This window comes from Schistocerca piceifrons, chromosome 5, assembly GCF_021461385.2.
Source record: "Schistocerca piceifrons isolate TAMUIC-IGC-003096 chromosome 5, iqSchPice1.1, whole genome shotgun sequence".
Lineage (NCBI taxonomy): Eukaryota > Metazoa > Arthropoda > Insecta > Orthoptera > Acrididae > Schistocerca > Schistocerca piceifrons.
Genome location: NC_060142.1, coordinates 12,316,139 through 12,336,003, shown reverse-complemented (window position 1 = coordinate 12,336,003; position 19,865 = coordinate 12,316,139).

Below are 19,865 nucleotides of genomic sequence, written 5' to 3'. Positions count from 1 at the left end.
AACATTCCCATGCACTAATTATACATCTGTTTTGGATACCTGCTGTCACCACTGTTTCTACACGAGTTGCATCAAGAATACTGCCAACACTGTGAAATTGTCATTTCATTTGTGCAAAATTTAAGAGACTTTCTGAGTCTCCTACCAGTATGGTTTAATGTATAGGGACCAAAGCAGCAAGTGACAATTTGTACCAAGGCCAGGAATCTAACCCAGGTCTCCTACTCATGAGGGAGGTGCATTAGGCATTAAGTCACATTGTCACAGCAGTTAGCACAACTGCACAGATTTTCCTAGCATGTCTCCCTCCTCCACCCAAATTCTCGCTGCCGCCCTAGTCTACCTTAAATTCCCCTTATGCACAAACAGTTGTGCCAACCACTGTGCCAAGGTGGCTTAGTGGCTAATGCACCTGCCTAATAAGCATGAGACCCAGGTTTGATCACTGGCCTTGGTACAAATTGTCACTCGCTGCTTCAGTGTATATAAATAAAACTTTTGTAATTAATGCCACACTTTATTGACAGATTTTCACCATTTGCATTTCCTCATTGTAATCAAGGTGTCGAAGTTGACAGCCTTATGCAGTTATACAGAGCCTCTGAATTTCATTTTCCATTTCATTTCTGTTTATTTATTTATGGGTATACATAAGTGTCCAGTTTTTTGGTTCATATCATCTCAATAATTAACATTTTATTCTACTGATATCATTAGCCATTAGAGTGCCAATGATGGAGAAGTCAACCTCCAGACTTCTCCAGCCATTCCAGCCTCCAGTTGCACACTTTCCTGTCTCTGCAGCACATCTCTTGAAATCGCCTACCCCATCCCCAACTCCAGTCTGTGTCTTTCCCTGTCCCACCTTTCTATGGGAATCAGCAGAGAACCTTCTTGGCCCATCTCCCACACTTCGTCCAGGTCACATTTCCTGCCCACTTAATTCCCTTTCAGACTCCCACTGCAGTCTGCTCCCTGACCCATATGCATATTTCCCTACCACTCCTTGTAATTTCCAGTGCACATTTATGCTACTAGCTAAGCAATCCTCAGCCTTTTTAATGCCTTATACATTATAATCCAGTCTCCATCTGCTCTGAGACTAAACTCACATTATTGGAGAATATATATAAAGGTAGTTTGAAAAGTTCTTGGAATCACCATGAGAGGTCAACCCTCGTGCAGCGAGTCATTCATGTGATATTCATTGGACTGTTGCCAGTAAACATATGCCACATCAGTGTTATTGGAAGGGAGCTGTGGCAATGATGTGGCTCTGTTGTTCCTGTGTAGTCATTTGTGAAGATTGAAAAAAAAGAATCACTGCTTGAATCTTGTTTTTTTAAGTACTTCGTAAAGAAAGGTATGAAAGCAAAGGACATTCATGCCGATTTCCAGAATACACTGGGAGACTCTAATCTTTAACATTCAACTGTTGCCAAGTGGACAAATGAATTTAAATTTGGTCTGGAGAGCTTAGGTGATGGTCTGCGCAGTGGTTGGCCAAGATGTATCACTACTCCAGAAATCATTGCAAAAGTGCACAAAATGATGACAGAGGATCGCCGGTTGAAAGTGTGTGTAATTGTCCACTCTGGCTGGATGTCACCTGAAAGGGTATATCACATTTTAACTGAAGAATTAGAAATGAAAAATTATCTGTGAGATGGGTGCCACGACTATTGATGCTGGATCAAAAATGCATGAGAATGGACATATCAGAACAATGTTTGGCCCATTTTAGGAGAAACAAATAAGATATTTGCACCAGTTTGTGATGACAGATTAAAAATTATGTGCAATACTATACCCCAGAGATGAAACAACCTCAAAGCAGTGGAAACATGTTGCTTATCCACCACCAAAGAAAGCAAAGACAATTCCTTCAGCAGTAAAGCCATGGCATCAGTGTTCTGGGATGGGGCAAACAATTGCTGGATAATACTATGCTAACCTCCTAGGGGGGGGGGGGGGGGAAATGTGAATAAAGGCCAGGTTTAGTAAGGAAGAAAGTCATCTTCCATCAAGACAATGTGCGCCCACACACATGTGCATCACCATGGCCAAATTACACAAACTAAGGTATGAATTGTTACCACACCCACCTTATTCACCTGATATGGCCAATCACGCTTACATCTCCGTCCAACAAGAAAAATTTTCAGTTTTGGACAAAGATTCACTTCAAACAAAGAATTGATAGCCGGAGTAGACAAGTATTTTGCAGGCCTGGAGGAAATTCATTTTTGGAATGGGGTCAGGGCACTGGAACATCGGTGGACCAAGAGCATTAATCTACAAGGAGACTACAAACAAAATGTAAAAAAAAAAGTTTCAGCAATGTAAGTACTTTTTTCCATTCCATACTGATAACTTTTCAAACAATACAAACAATACAATAAGATACATCACAATATGTGGAGTATAATTCATTTTAATCTGGGGGAATGACTATGGGATCACAGTAATTGTGTAAGTACCTGAGGAAATAGGAAGATGGAATTAACCACTAGACCTCAAGAGAGGTGGGCCCAGCAGCATAAAAGGAGGTGAGCTCTGTGACATCAAGTGTGGACTATTCACTCGATGTGACACAAGTAGCAAATATGTTGGGCACATTTTGACCTTTCTAAAACTGTCATTGTCAGCTGTCTGTGGTGTGGCAGTGAAGTGGACTTATGAAGGAACAATCACAGCTATATGAAGACTACACAGACCAGAACAAAATATAAATTAAATATTTCCAGGGCTGCTCTCCTTCCAAAGCAAAACTGACTGCTGAGATAGACACAAATATTACTATCTACACAGAGAACATACAGAAGGAGTTTTGTTTATGGCCCAGAAGCTGAGGTGTCTGAGGCTATGCAGACATGTGCTGTTTAGAATCAAGTTTTCAGAATGAGCATACGGTGATCCGTTTCGCATCCAACCCCAACCCACACTCACCCACCCACCCACCCACCCCCCCAAGTGAATAGGTTGGTTGTGAAGAGTGCGCAAAAAGGCAAAGCAAATTCCCAAATTGTTGCACACTACTTACATAGTGACCTCCCATCCACCATGTTCATCAATTGCAGAATTTGGCACGATTCCATCGAGAGATCAAATCCACGCAGAAGATACAGAGTGACATTTATTTAACTATATGGAAATCAAATTAGTTACAAACTATGGTGTGCACACACTTTATTCAATATGTAAACATCACTACAGATATTCAGATATAGGTTATGACATGTTCGGTATGCCTGCCATCATTGGAAATAATGTCGCGCTGATGAATAGCAAAATTCAGCATTACCAGTTGAAGTGTCTGAACATTGATGCTGTTGGTGACCACCTGAATGAATGTTTTCAGCTCAGCAATGGTTTTGACGTTATTGCTTTTTACTTCGTCTTTAATGTAGCCCCACAAAAAGGAGTTGCATATGTTCACATCTGGAGAATATGGCAGCTAATTGAGGCTTGTGCCAGTGGCCTCTGGGTACCCAACAGGTAGAATGTTGTCCCCGAAGTGCTCCTACAGGACATTAAACACTCTCCTGCTTCAAAGGGTTCGAGCTCCATCTTCTGTGAACCAAATGCCATTGAAATCAGTGTCACTTTGGATCAAGAAGGAAACATCCTCTTCCAAAACCTTAATGTACCAATTGGTAGCCACCATGCCATTCAGGCATATGGTTGGTTGGTTGGTTTAAAAGTGGGAGAAGGGACCAAACTATGAGGTCATTGGTCCCTTGTTCTCAATAAAACAGTGCCACAAGTTTGAGAAGAAAATGTACGAAACATGTAACACAAAACGGAAAGAAAGGGAAAGCCACAAGAACGAAGGGAAGGCAACAAACACTAAAAGGAACAAAAGAGGACAAGAAAACAGAGAGACACTAGAAATAGAAGAGTAAAACATGAAAGCAGATTACAGTAACCACTGAGCAATGCATTAAAACCTCCACCCTAAATGCACTAGGGTGGAAGACACAGAGGGACAAAGGACATATACTAAAACCTGCTCTCACAGATAAAACGTATAACAAAAGCTGCTGTGAAGGCATTGTCGCCCAATACCGAAGGCAGGGTGCTGGGAAAGTTAAAAGCAGAGTGACTAAAAGTGGGCAGTCCAGCAAGAGGTGGACAACTGTCATTTGGGAGCCACAGCGACATTGAGGTTGGTCCTCACGACGGAGTAGGTAACCATGCATTAGCCACATATGGCCAATGCGGAGCCGGCAGAGGACAACTGATTCCCTGCGAGAGGCATGCATGGAAGACATCCACACATTCATAGTGTCCTTAACGACACACAGTTCGTTGTGCGTGCTGTTATGCCATTCCGTCTCCCAAAGCCGGAAAACCCTGTGGTGTAAGACAGAATGTAGGTCAGATTCGGAGACTCCTATTTCCAGAAGCAGTTTCCGCGTCGCCTGATTCGTCGGAAACCCTGGCAACGAGCTTGACGACAGGCTGGCCAGTCCTGGGGCCCACACAAACACCACGGAATGACGGGACTGTTCCAGGGCATAGATGGACTCCTGAATGTACGCTACCAGAGGGTGGCGAGGGTAGCACTAGTTGATAGCTTGTAGGCTGCTCAATGAGTCAGTACACAGGAGAAATGACTCACCATCGCACGAGCGGATATACTCAAGAGAACGAGATATGGCCGCCAGCGCTGCAGTGAAAACACTACAGTCAACTCACAAGGAGTGCTACTCAATATGTCCTGCATAAACATATGCGAAGCCTACGTGACCATCAGCCATTGATCCGTTGTTGTAAACCACTTCAGAGCACCGGAACACGTCAAGAATCGAGAGGAAGTGACAGCGGAGAGCGGTGGGGTAACTGAGTCCTTAGGGCCATGCAAAAGGTCCAGACGAAGCTGCGGCCAAGGCATACACCATGGAGGCGTATGTGAACGGGCCGCAAGCAGAGGTGGTAAAGGGGAGGACTCCAGTTCGGAGAGAAGGGACAGTACGCGAACCACAATCGTTATACCCAATCTGGGCCGCCAATGCAGGGAGATGGACTGCCATGGGTGGGAAAAGGAGATGGTTATTCGGATGCTCAGGGGAACTATGAATGTGTGCTGCATTAATGGCGAGCAGTTGCGCACGTCTGATCTGCAGTGGAGGGACATCAGCCTCCACCAGTACACTGGTCACCAGACTCGTCCTAAAAGCTCCTATCGCTAATCGAACCCCACCGTGGTGCACACGGTCGAGTAAATTCAATACTGATGGCGCTGCCGAACCACCGAACCATAAACCACACTCCGACAGTCAATTCGGGATTGGACAAGGGCTCTGTAGAGCTGCTGCAGCGTGCAGCGATCTGCACCCCAATTGGTGTTGCTCAGGCAACGAAGGGCATTGAAGTGCTGCCAGCACTTCTGCTTAAGCTGATAAAGATGAGGGAGCCAAGTCAATCGAGTGTCGAAAACCAGTCCTAGGAATTTATATGTCTCCACTACAGAGAGTGGATCATCGTTAAGGTAAAGTGCGGGTTTCGGATGAACGGTACGACGCCGACAGAAGTGCATGACACACGACTTTGTGGCTGAAAACTGGAAGCATTGGGCTAAAGCCCATGACTACGCCTTGTTGATGGCTCCCTGGAGGCGCCGCTCGGCAAAAACAGTACTGGAACAGCAGTATGAAGTGCAGAAGTCATCTGCATACAGAGAAGGTGAGTCAGAGGGCCACTAAACACACACACACACACACACACACACACACACTCAATATAGAGCCCTGCGGGACTCCATTTTCCTGGATATGGATGGAACAATGGGAGTCACCAACTCGGACACGGAAAGTACGGAGCGACAGGAAGTTTTGGATAAAAATCGAGAGTGGTCCCTGGAGACCCCACTCATACCAATGTGGCAAGGATATGATGTTGCCAAGTCGCGTCGTATGCTTTATGTAAGTCAAGAAAGACGGCAATCAGGTGTTGCCGTCTGGAAAAGGCTGTTCGGATGGCAGACTTGATGGTGACAAGATTATCAGTGGTAGAGCAACCCTGGAAGAATCCGCCCTGACATGGAGCCAGCAAGGCACCTGACTCCATGACCCAACGCAACTGCCGACATACCATACGTTCCTGCAGCTTACAAAGAACGTTGGTGAGGCTGATGGGTCGACAGCTATCCTCATCAAGCGGGTTTTTACCGGGTATAAGCACCGGAATGATGGTGCTCTCCCGCCATTGCGATCGAAAGGTGCCATCACACCAGATCCGGTTGAAGATGACGAGAAGATGTCGCTTGTAGTCAGATGAGAGATGTTTAATCATGTGGCCGTGGATGCGATCAGGCCCAGGAGCTGTGACGAGGCAATGTGCAAGGGCAGTGAGAAGCTCCCACTCTATAAATGGGGCGTTATAGGATTCACTGCAGCGTATAGTGAATGAGAGGCGTTCCGTTCCAGCCGCCGTTTGAATGTGTGAAAGGCTGGGTGGTAATTCTCCGACGCAGAGGCTCGAGCAAAGTACTCATTAAAGTGCTCGGCAATCGCGTTTGCGTCAGTACATAACTCTCCATTTATGGTAACACCGGGGACAGCTGGGGCCCGGTATCCGAAAAGACGTTTGAATTTTGCCCAGACTTGGGAGAGGTACGTCTCCACCATTGGGTGCCACACGGCACCTTCCCAACACCCCTCCTTCCGTTGTTTGATAAGGTAGCGAGCACAGGCACAGAGCCGTTTAAAGGCTGTGAGGTGCTCCAGGGGAGGGTGCCGCTTATGCCACAGTAGAGCTCGCCGACGCTCCTTAGTTGCTTCAGGGACTTCCAGCGACCACTAAGGGACTGCCTTACACCTTGGGCACCCTAAAGAGAGAGGGATTGTATTATCTGCAGCAGAAACAATTGTGCTAGTCACCTGCTCAACCATCACATCAATGTTACCATGTGGGGGAAGATTCAGGGGTGACAGCAGAGGTGAAAGTTCCCCAGTCCGCCTTCTTCAAAGCCCATCTGGGCAGGCGTTCGTGTGCCTGACGCTGGGGCAGTGACAGGAAGATGGGGAAGTGGTTACTACCACACAGGTCGTCATGTGTTCTCCAGTGGATAGATGGGGGAAGTACTGGGCTGCAAATTGATAAATCAATGGCCGAGTAACTACCATGAGCTGCACTGACATGTGTGGCGGCTCCAGTATTTAAGAGGCAGAGGTCGAATTGCGTCAATAAAGTTTCGACATCTCTGCCTCGGCCAGTAAGCATCGTACCACCCCACGAGGGTTTATGGGCATTAAAATCGCCGAGAGGTAGGAGAGGTTTAGGGAGTTGATCAATCAGTGCATCTAATACATTCAGGGGTACTGCACCATCTGGAGGAAGATATACATTGCAGTCAAACTACATTCTCTCAGTCTTGTAACAACTCTCGCATTCTATGTTGGAGGATCAATATGTCTTATTCTGGTAGCAACACACCGAGAAAGACAACAATGTCTTGGAAATTCTGGAAGAAAAAGTTCTCCATTGACTCAGTTTCTTCTTTAAGGATTTTTTGGACTGATTTTAGCTTGCGAATGTACATCTCTATATTTAATATGTTATCTGTACTTGAAAAGTTTTTTCTTGCAACGCAATGCATGTGTGGCTAAAGACTGTCATATCTGTTGTATACATATTCTTTGTCTTTACATCCCGTGTTTACATTCTGTGAGTAATAATTGTGACGCCAAATGCAGCTAAATACTGTGTATATTTGTGTGTACACATAATAATGCACATTACGGGAACGGATTTGCTATGGATACCACGATGGGGTGCACTGCAAGTACCCAAAACGTAACAACATTTCATTTGATAAACATTTCGTTACCGATAACTAAATTTCCGTCATCACCACAGCGTTTAACTACACTTGGTCCCCGATATAATGTTCCTGCAACACATCCATCTCATGAAGAGGCTGCAGTGGCTCGAAAGCTAGTGAACAGTACAATATATCTTATGAAAAATAAAGAAAGCGACTGGTTGCATATTTATATCCAGATAACTCGTCAACTCATTACTTAAATTTCTTCAGTAAAAGGTGCCTTAACAAAAGGCGAGAAACAAGTAATAATTATCAATGAAAGATCTGAAAGGACAGAACAAAGTGTAAAATCGATGGTACGGAATACATTACAGGATCTCTATTAGTTAATAAAGACCGAAATAACGGACGCAACGAAAGTTAATTTCATGTCACTCCAGAGATACTACCACGAAAGTACAAACCGATTTCACGCAAGTACAAAGTAGTGAAGGTGATGTGCCTACACAAATTCGTAATGAAATAGTCAATATGGACAAAACTGCAAAATAAAGCAAGTGCGGTTGAGCGAAAATCAAGAGTTATTGAGCAAAGAGGAGAAATGCAACGATCGCCGTCGCAAAAATGTCAGAGAATCATGAACAGACTGCCATGAATGTCTACTACGGGGGCTACTTTAAGAGAATAGAGTATTCAAAAGATAGCCGTGCAGAGTCGGAGGTAGTGTGGGAGTTACTGAAGAAACTCCCAGATGATTCGAAACCATACTACTTTGGTAGAAATCATGAAACGATCGATGGCTTCTTGGACAAGGTCGAAGAGTAAGATCGGTGGCGTAAAACATTCAACCAAAGAAGTTTCGGGAACCAAAATGTACTTGAAAGAGGAGGTCGAAATGGGGACCAGATAAATATCATGAGAAAACTTGTGAGAAGAAAGTTTGCCAGCTGTGGTAGATGCAATTTCAATAATTGTAGAAGGCACAGAACTGAGGAAAACAAACGTCCACGCAGATTTCGGGGCTGTCGGACGTGCAAACTAGTAACTGCCACAAGAAAAGACGACAGAAAATCCTGTAAGAGCGAGGATAAGGGCAGAAAGGTAGAGCATGGTCGAGCCGAATCAAGTTCCGTAATAGAGACAATAAAACGGTAACACTGGGTACAAACATATGGCTTTAAATAAGAAAAGGTCGTTAGCCTGATAGATTAAACTGAAAATGATCAAATTGAATCAAATGGAATGGGATATAACCACAGGAAGAGAAATATGTATCATAGTCAGAACGAAGGTTTTCCAGAAGTGAAATAGATTTTGATGATATAATCCTATTCTCCGTACACAAACGACAGTTAGAGAAGACTGTCAAAAAGAAGGTAATTGTCAAAGGTAAAAATGAGGATGATCCGAGAATAAAAGCGATAGACACTCAATCGAATTTTAATGTGTATTGACTGGAAGCAGAAGTCCGCTCATGACGCAAGCTATTCCGAAAATAGTAGTGACGTCATGAGATGTTTACCCGATGCAATGATAGTACATGAGAACGACAGTGTTTTGGCTGAAGTCGTTTAAAACGTTCAAGATGCAACGTCAACGCAGGATGAAGAGGGAGAATACAAGTATGATCCAGGCTTGCTAAACGAGGATGAAAAACACAATGTGAAAAACAGAATGTCTAGGTGAAGAAAATAAAACAGAGTTACATCTGGAGAATGACGCAGCTGAGACCAGTAGCGATAACTTTTTTTTATCTTTCCTCTGGAAGAAACAAGCAATGGAAAGAATTAGTGACCTGTGTGAAGCCAACAATAAAACAATAGAGTTGTTGAAAGAAACCATAAATGAAGTTACTGGAATACAATGTGACCCAGAAACAACACTAAATGAAGAGAGTGAAGAGGATCAAGAAGATATGCAACATGTAGAAAGTAGTAAAGAATATAGAAGAGGAGGAAAAAGTCCTCCAGATAAGAATAGGACATTTTTTTTTTGGCAAGACGTGGCTCTTGAAAAGGATTTGTTATGGAAGAACAAGGAACCCAAATACCAGTAGAGCGACGAAAACAGACAAGAGGACACAAAAACCCAAATCCAAGTAGATATTTACAGTCATGGTCTGCGTGTTTTGTAAGAAACAGAGCCGAAGATCAGTGCCATTTCCAGTGCCGTCTTTGAGATGATCAACGAACAGCCAGGTGCGCAATATGCGCATGTGCAAGGTGTAAAGGCAATATGAGCCACTGGGAAAGTGAGAAAACCGATTAAATATCAAATATTGTTTGCTTTTAAAATACAAAGGCAATCCTTTACACACCTATTCTTAGTGGTGCAGGACTTGGGTACGGAAATACTTTTGGGCATTGATTGGCTAATTAAGCAGCAAGTTTTAATTGACTGTGAACAGGAAAACTCTGCGGATTCCTTTTGAAGCTGCCAACAGATTAGAGCGATATCACTCAACTCGACTGCAGGTAAATCACTTTGCAGTGAATGATGGGCTAGGAGATGGTGTCGAAACTATCATGTTCGAACTATGGTCGAGAATAACAACAAAGAACAGAATTTTAAGCGGCTATTAGTCTTAACTGATAGGATTTCATCAGAACAAAAAGATGCACACATTTAAAATGCTGGTGGTGAATGGACAGTTATTTTCAAATTCACAAGGATGGGTAGTAGGTTATGAACGTCACGTGAACGTGGTAGAACATGAACCGTTTTTCAGGCGACCTTATGTCAGTCATACATCCAGGAAAGCTGAAATTCGAAAGGATATACACTCCTGGAAATGGAAAAAAGAACACATTGACACCGGTGTGTCAGACCCACCATACTTGCTCCGGACACTGCGAGAGGGCTGTACAAGCAATGATCACACGCACGGCACAGCGGACACACCAGGAACCGCGGTGTTGGCCGTCGAATGGCGCTAGCTGCGCAGCATTTGTGCACCGCCGCCGTCAGTGTCAGCCAGTTTGCCGTGGCATACGGAGCTCCATCGCAGTCTTTAACACTGGTAGCATGCCGCGACAGCGTGGACGTGAACCGTATGTGCAGTTGACGGACTTTGAGCGAGGGCGTATAGTGGGCATGCGGGAGGCCGGGTGGACGTACCGCCGAATTGCTCAACACGTGGGGCGTGAGGTCTCCACAGTACATCGATGTTGTCGCCAGTGGTCGGCGGAAGGTGCACGTGCCCGTCGACCTGGGACCGGACCGCAGCGACGCACGGATGCACGCCAAGACCGTAGGATCCTACGCAGTGCCGTAGGGGACCGCACCGCCACTTCCCAGCAAATTAGGGACACTGTTGCTCCTGGGGTATCGGCGAGGACCATTCGCAACCGTCTCCATGAAGCTGGGCTACGGTCCCGCACACCGTTAGGCCGTCTTCCGCTCACGCCCCAACATCGTGCAGCCCGCCTCCAGTGGTGTCGCGACAGGCGTGAATGGAGGGACGAATGGAGACGTGTCGTCTTCAGCGATGAGAGTCGCTTCTGCCTTGGTGCCAATGATGGTCGTATGCGTGTTTGGCGCCGTGCAGGTGAGCGCCACAATCAGGACTGCATACGACCGAGGCACACAGGGCCAACACCCGGCATCATGGTGTGGGGAGCGATCTCCTACACTGGCCGTACACCACTGGTGATCGTCGAGGGGACACTGAATAGTGCACGGTACATCCAAACCGTCATCGAACCCATCGTTCTACCATTCCTAGACCGGCAAGGGAACTTGCTGTTCCAACAGGACAATGCACGTCCGCATGTATCCCGTGCCACCCAACGTGCTCTAGAAGGTGTAAGTCAACTACCCTGGCCAGCAAAATCTCCGGATCTGTTCCCCATTGAGCATGTTTGGGACTGGATGAAGCGTCGTCTCACGCGGTCTGCACGTCCAGCACGAATGCTGGTCCAACTGAGGCGCCAGGTGGAAATGGCATGGCAAGCCATTCCACAGGACTACATCCAGCATCTCTACGATCGTCTCCATGGGAGAATAGCAGCCTGCATTCCTGCGAAAGGTGGATATACACTGTACTAGTGCCGACATTGTGCACGCTCTGTTGCTTGTGTCTATGTGCCTGTGGTTCTGTCAGTGTGATCATGTGATGTATCTGACCCCAGGAATGTGTCAATAAAGTTTCCCCTTCCTGGGACAATGAATTCACGGTGTTCTTATTTCAATTTCCAGGAGTGTAGATAAAGTCGCATTCTACGTTTTGGACCCATTACTCGGGACCTCTGCTAACTTTAGATACATATCAATAGTTGTAGAGCATTTTTCTAAATTTATAAAGCTATTCACATTTAGGAAAACAATATATAATTGCCCTGGAGCATTTTGTGACCATAGGTAAACCAGCGTGTTATCTCATCAAGGCACTCAATTCTGCTCAAAGCTATGGAGAGACTATAAGGAAGATAACTAAAAACAATTTGTGCATGTATCTACCTGCCCCCATCATGTTTCTGAGAGAGATTGGGCCATTACTGCCTCGAAATCAACAGATCTTGGTATAAGTATGTGACAGCATTGAAACAACAAAGTACAGGTTTTACACCTGAAGAAATATTAAATATGGAGAAATCGAAAAGTCTAGGGGAAGATTTACTAGATTTTCTCCTTGTAAGAAAATTACTGTGGATGAGAAGGTACAACTACTTCAGATCAAGATATCAAAACAAGATATGATTTGTCAGTCTGATGAGTATAAGAAATCCCCAGAGTTCAAAATGTTAATTTAGTCCTCATAAGGCCCATTAAAAATTAAGTGCTATTAATAATGAGATTAGCAAATTCAAATTAATTTGCAACAGAGATTACAAAATTGTAAATAGACCTCACGCTAATGCTTACTTTTTGGAATATCCAGTATCAAGGAAGAGTCAAGGTACCGGTAACGAGGAGTGCAGATTAGTAATTCAAAGACCTAAAAGATAATCTGAAATAAATGCGTTTTCAAACTGTGTTACATGAACCGGTGAAACGAGGAGTGATTTTGCAGTGGACTTGTAACCAAATAAACTAAGTTCCAATGTAATTTCAAGCAACCACAAAGATCCCTGCGGCTCACTTTGACTATTTGCAGCATATCTTGCAATTTTTAATTTTTAAGGTATTCTCTGACTTCAAATAAAATTAAGTTCTTCGTTGGCTCAGTGTGGATATTATTGATGCCGAACTAGTGCATCAAGTACGACCTCATAGTACTAGTTGATGGGTTTCCCACTGCAGGCCGTAGAAAATAGTGATTCAATGATCAATGAAACAAATAAATAGATAAGTGTAGCCCACATTGGTTTTGGCATATTAGGTAGAGTTTTAAAGAGTTTATTAGGATGAGTATGAAAAGTAAATGCTGGTGGTTACTGTGTTTTACTAGTTTTGAATCATGCTATTCAAGTACAGAGCCAAGCTCAGTAAGCAGAGGACAGAGGCATACTCGTAATTATAAAACGACAAGACAGCAACAAGGAGGATAAGATTTCAAACAGTAATAGAGGAGGTATTTACACAGTGATGAAAATAGAGTTGGATTTTATGTGTAGCATGGCAAATGGATAGTAGGTAAAGCTAGGAAGTTCTTTGCTGAATTCAAAGAGTTAAGAAACCACTGAGATGTCGATCTAATTGAAACTGCATATATTTCTCATTAGGAAAGAAGCAGAACCTATGTTGACACAACCATAATTTAATATGAAATATGTTGAATTTTCATTCATATCTCCTACTGCACTTACAGGTTTTATAATGTTCTCAAAACATTCTATCAAGGTCTCACTGTTCTGCATGGACATGTTTCACATTTTTTGAATCTACCTTAAAACAGGTACTATATTCTTCAGAATCCAAAGGTACCACAAAGAGATACCACCACATTCAGTAAATGATGTGGTCTTTAATCGCTGGGACTTTTCTTAACAGAGGGCTTAGAAGTGACAATCATTTTCATGTTTGCAACTCAGTGGAGAGCATAATATATTTCTTTCTTCAGTAGGGACTCATAAGTGTGATTCTAATTCTGTAGGAATTCTTAACTGAAAAGAGTTTCAATACAGATAACATATAAAATCAGCTTTATTCTCAAAGCAGTTAATATTCTAAAGAGGAATAATGAATTTTATCAAATAATTTCAGTTAATATAGAAAACGTAAATTGACTATTACTATTAATATGAGTTATTCTGAATATGAATTTCTGTAGCTAATGACAAAAAATGCACACTATCTCTTTGTTACGTATTCAGAAATTTATTAATGTGCTGGTGATGATTCATAAGATATACAACTGTAAGTTATATGTAAAGTGTGAATTATTTCTTGGCATCTGTAAGTGAATTTTTCAGTGTTGACATCATACTGGATAACACAGAGAAAAGAAAGTTGACACAGATCAGTTCCACTGCACTGATCCTCTGAAGCCAACCAAAAATCCACAAACCAAATCTTCCTGTGAGGCCAATATTGGATTTCAGAAAATCCCCCACTTACAAGCTTGCAGGATACATGTTAAAATTACTGTCTGAAAATTCAAAGTACAAGAAGACAGAACCATTAAAATACTACCCAGCTAATACAACAAATAAAATATATAAAAATCCCAGACACAGCAATACCCCTCTCATTTGATATAGAAAACATGTATTCCAACATACCAGTACAAGAAACAATAGAAATTATAGATAAGAACCTGAAAACTTATAGTCAACTCCCCGATGAACAGATTAAGGAAATATGCACACTAATAAATATCATAACAGAACAAAATTACTTCGAATTCAATTTTGAATTTTATTTACATGGAGATGAATTACCAATGGGGTCCCCAGTTTCTGGAGCCTTAGCAAATATTTTTGCAAGCCGCATTGAAAAGATCATTTTCACAAAACTAGTAGCAAAAGAATACAAAATATTATATTGGTTCGGGTATATGGATGACATCCTTTGCTTAATAGATGAATCACAAACAAAAATTGAAAAACTATATACTGACATCAACAAGATACATAAATATAAAATTCACAGTTGAAAGAGAACAGAACAACCAAATTAACTTTCTGGATATAAAAATCAAAAAACAAAACAATAAGCATTTATTTGAAATTTACCGTAAGCCCACAGCAACACACATTATCATTCCCCAATCCTCGAACCACCCACACGCACAAAAGTAAGCAGCACTTCGACACATGCTCCATAGACCCAACACAGTACCACTCACCAAAGAAAGCTACCAAAAAGAACTGGACATAATAATGCAGATAGCACAAAATAATGGTTACAGTAATAACACAATCACAAAGCTAAATAACAAAATTAGAAGTAAAATAAAAGGAGATAGCTCCAAACCACAAACAACACTACAGAACCAAACACAAACACGCAGTCCCATAACAACTACACAGGATAATCAGAAAAAGATGAAAGAAAACACAAGATGATACACAATGACATACAAACACAAACTCATCCACAAAATCACCAACATTTTCAAAAGACAGGGAATAAACATAGCATACACAACAGTAATTAACGATGCGGTTCGGTCAACATGTGAACATGTAGGGGTGGTCTACTGTGGAGCTCCACGTTTAACAATGTGCAATGAACAATCTGTTTCGAAACACTCGTGCAGGCACCAGCATGATGCTCTTTCAGCAGATCCATAAACGCTCGTAGTCACGAGGGATTGGAGTTCTGAGCAGCACGTTGTAACGCATCCCACATATGCTTAATAACGTTCGTGTCACGGTAGTTTGGTGGCCATCGGAACTGTTTAAACTCAGAACAGTGTTCCAGGAGCCTCTCTGCAGCAATTCTGGACCTGTGGGGTATCGCAATGTCCTGCTGGAATTTCCCGTCTGTCGGAATGCACAACGAACATGAATGGATTCTGCTGATCAGACAGGGTGCTTACGTACGTGTCATCTGTCAGAATCGTATGTAGACGTATCAGGGATGCCATATCATTCCAACTGCACACGCCTCACAACATTACAGAGCGTCCATCAGCTTAAACAGTCCCCCAATGACACTGAGGGTCCCTGGTGTGACGGTACGCCACATAAATATTGACATTATTAGCGGTTGTAAATCGTAGTTTAACTATATCTTTTACACTAATTTATAGTCATAAAATACGTAATGTTCTTGAAACAACTGATATGCAGCGATAGCATTTTTATTTAATGTCTATGAAAATAAAAAAGGATCGTAAGAGACGCGATTGTACGGCCGAGGAGGAAGGACGTATTTTGTTATAGACACACTGTTTTGTTTCGCTATACGGAAAGCAGCCATTGAGCACTTGTTATTATTATTACAAAATGAATTTCTTTGTAATGGTTGTCACCTCAAATGCTCGCTGTGGCTAATTATTTTTAATAAGCATTTTTTCAGTAATTTGCGCTGCGAGAAGCTCATCTTCCGATGCAGGCTCTGGCCGGCCATTACGCGCCGAAGTATTAATTTATTTTTCAGTGTTAACAGTAACTGTAAATGCGAGAGATTTCGTTATAAGAACCTTTTAAAATTGCAACAGACAATTAATTTACGTTAAAGTTCATGTTTTTAAATTATACAGATTCCATGAGTTCAGTAAGTTTTATCTTGGCCGCTCCACGGCAACAATCGAAATTCTCTCAAGCCTTGCTTTGCAATAAGTAAATAGAAATTAACAAAATTACATTCAATTCTGTCAACAGCAAGTATATTTTAGTCATCGTGTTCAAAATCTAAAGTTGGTACATGAATAACTGAGGCCCTTCAAGAACCCGTTTCATATTTACTTATGCACGTAAGTAAAAGTGATAAAAAAGACAATATCCCTGAGAGAAAGAAGCATGCTGATAAATTAAAAATAAATATATACATATGTAATAATTTTTTGTATACGACGTCACGAATACCAACGGACGTCACACTGGGTATCGTGAGGTTGTCTCCGTACCTACACACGTCCATCCACTAGATACAGTTTGAAACGAGACTCCTCCGACCAGGCGACATGTTTCCTGTTATCAACAGTCCAGTGTCGGTGTTGATGGGCTCAGGCGAGGCGTAAAGCTTTGTATCGCCCAGTCATCGAGAGTACACGAGTGGGCCTTCGCCACCGAAAGCCCTTATCAATGACGTTTCGTTGAATAGTTCGCACGCTGACACTTTGTTGACGGCCCAGCATTGAAGTCTGCAGCAATGTCCGGAAGCGTTGTAATTCTGTCACGTTGTACGATTCTCTTAAGTCCTCGTTGGTTTCGTTCTTGGAGCATTTTTTTCCGGCCGCAGCGATGATGGATATTTGATATTTTACAGGATTCCTCATATTCACAGTGCACTCGTGAAATTGTCGTACGGGAAAGTCCCCATTTCATCGCTACCTCGCAGATGGTGTTCCATCGCTCGTGCACCGACTGTAACACCACTTTCAAACTTACTGAAATCATGATACCGTGCCGTTGTAGCAGCAGTTACCAATCTGATAACTGCGCCACACACTTGTTGTCTTATATATGCCTTGCCGACCGCAGTGCTGTATTCTGACTGTTTACATACCTCTGTATTTGAATACGCATCCCTATACCAGTTTCTTTGGCGCTTCAGTGTAATTTCCTATCTATGTTGTACTTTAATAACTTCGTCAGTACTCACTGATTAAAACCTGTATTATGACTAAGAAATAACTATTAAAATAATTTGGCAAAAGCTTTACAGCAGGAGTGGTGTCAAAGTAGGTGAAGCAGCCATTGCTCAGATTTCGAAGAATCTGTGTCTGCAAATGCGGCCAGCGTTAGTCCTGCTAGGATTCACAGTGTTAGAAGCAGAGACGAAGTTGCAAGTGTTCGATGTGGAGAATGGACGTCAAGTGAAGGAGCTGAAAGAGCTATTGGAGACTGTTCTGCAAACGGCGTTTTAAGCTCGGCAGGGTATTGTGATTAGATAACCGAAAATATATGTGTGCACAGCACAAAGCGTGTAAGAAAGATTGTAGCAGAACACTGCTTGTGTCCAAAATTACAAGTTACAGGTTTGTAAAAAATAGCCTATTGCCAATAATGGTCGTTACAAAATGCATTACGTCACACCGCCTGCAACTCGTCGCAAACTAAGATCAAGCCTGTCATCTTTTTAGTCATGTACACGGCTTGTGGGCGTAGTAGTTTCAGTATTTTGAACATTATAGTAGTTTTTAGTTGAACTGTTAATATTGTGATTATCCCAATTAATTAATCATCGCTACAGTCCTATCCTTTGATAATTATTACTGAGAGAGTCATAACTGAAAGAGATAAGGTTAATTATGTGAAGAGAAGTTAATTACATTTGCAGTTAACATAAATCAAGTAGTTTATGAAACTAGATGTCGTAGTAACCGAAGATCATTGTGCATTGTTACGCACAACGACATCCAATGACGCTTACATACGAACGGAGTACGAGGTAAAAGTAGTTTCAAATAAGTGAAAAAGGAAAATGCTTATGCCAGTTTGACTAAAAAAGAGTCTTTTATCATTGTACTCACATATTTGCAAATATTTCACCTATCTTTAACTTTGGTAATTGTAATACCACAGCCACTTTCGCCAAGTCGGCACAAGTGGCCATGGAAGAGAAAGGGGCCGGAATCCCTGGGGCGAGCCTCCGAGAAGAAGGAGACTGTAAAGGGCCTGTGTGGCAACGAGAAGCGTGCCGTGCCGAGAGCTGGCGGGCACCTGCAGCCATCAGGACGGAGAGCGTCTGAGTTGTTCTGGCCTGGCGGAGGTCATTTTACCTGCCTCGGAAAGCAGGATTGTGTCGACTATTTCCAGCACCCCACCGGCAAAGTGAGGAGCGCACAAAAAGCGCGGGGAATTGGCGCAGGGAGGCGTGTGAAAGAAGACGTTTTTCTCCACAGTGAGGACATTCCTTGTAAATGACGGACCCCGGCAGATTTTGAGACGGAGCCCAAACATGAGTCTGTCCAGGGCTCACGCAGACAGAGCTGTTATAAAGGTGTCGAGTAGCCGCTCTCCCAACAGCCTCGAATATAGGAAAATATCTTAAGACTGTGAAATCGTGAGAAAGATGACGATTCACGAGCCACACGCCAGCCCACGCCAGACAGAAGATTTCCACCCCGCACGGAGAGGCGTCGCAATGAAACGGCGATCTGTCATCGGGCTACGTTGAAAATCACGTCCGCCAAAGATAACGCCGAAAGAAAGAATATTTCGAAAAGGAGTTGAGCTGAGAGATGGAGAAAAAAAGCGAGGAGGGAGTCGTGGAGACACCGTGGAAGCGAGAGGACACGGGCGCTCCGCCACCCATCGCCAGCATCCGCCTTCCGACGCCGTGAGAGCAGAGCTTTGGCCACGCCACCGACAACGGGCAGACAACGCGGACATGGTACCCGGGCCCCGCCGCAAAGCCGCTACTGCTGATGAGGGCAGCCGACCCGTGCAGCACACCTCCGAGGCGGCGCGCCGCACCGACGCAGCGCCTGCCGCCGACAGCAGTCAGTGCACGACGAACGGTAATGAAGAATGGTGAGACAATTCGTATCCTCTTCCTTCCCCTTAATAACTGAGTCGTGTCCACGCCCAGTCAAATCAGCCCTGAGACTTATAATTTTGTTTTGTTTTGTCTAAACAGAACGAAAATAAATACATTTCTTTCATGTTTTGATCATATAAGCAATCTTTTACATTCATAAATGAAATCCCTAATTTTGTACCCTTTGTGTTTGACTTTATTTAATTATTGATATCAATTAATTGTTGGCTCCTAACGTGGGGCAATATCATCAGTCATCTGCTCATCATTTCACGTCCGACAGCAGAGAGAATAATTCACAGTTCACTACATCTCTGGCGACCTCATTGATAATTTTCATGGTATCTGATGTCACTAAAGAATCTCTCCAGTTCACTGCATAATGTTAGCGTCGCAAATCGGTCTGCTATTCGTTCATGAAGTCGTCATTGGGAGGTTTTCTGAAGTAACATCTATAACGAAACCGTGATGTGTCCTTTACTTTATAAAACCTGACCACAGCATTACACTGACTGATATACTGAATGACATCTCGTGTGATGTATTGCTACTAATTAAC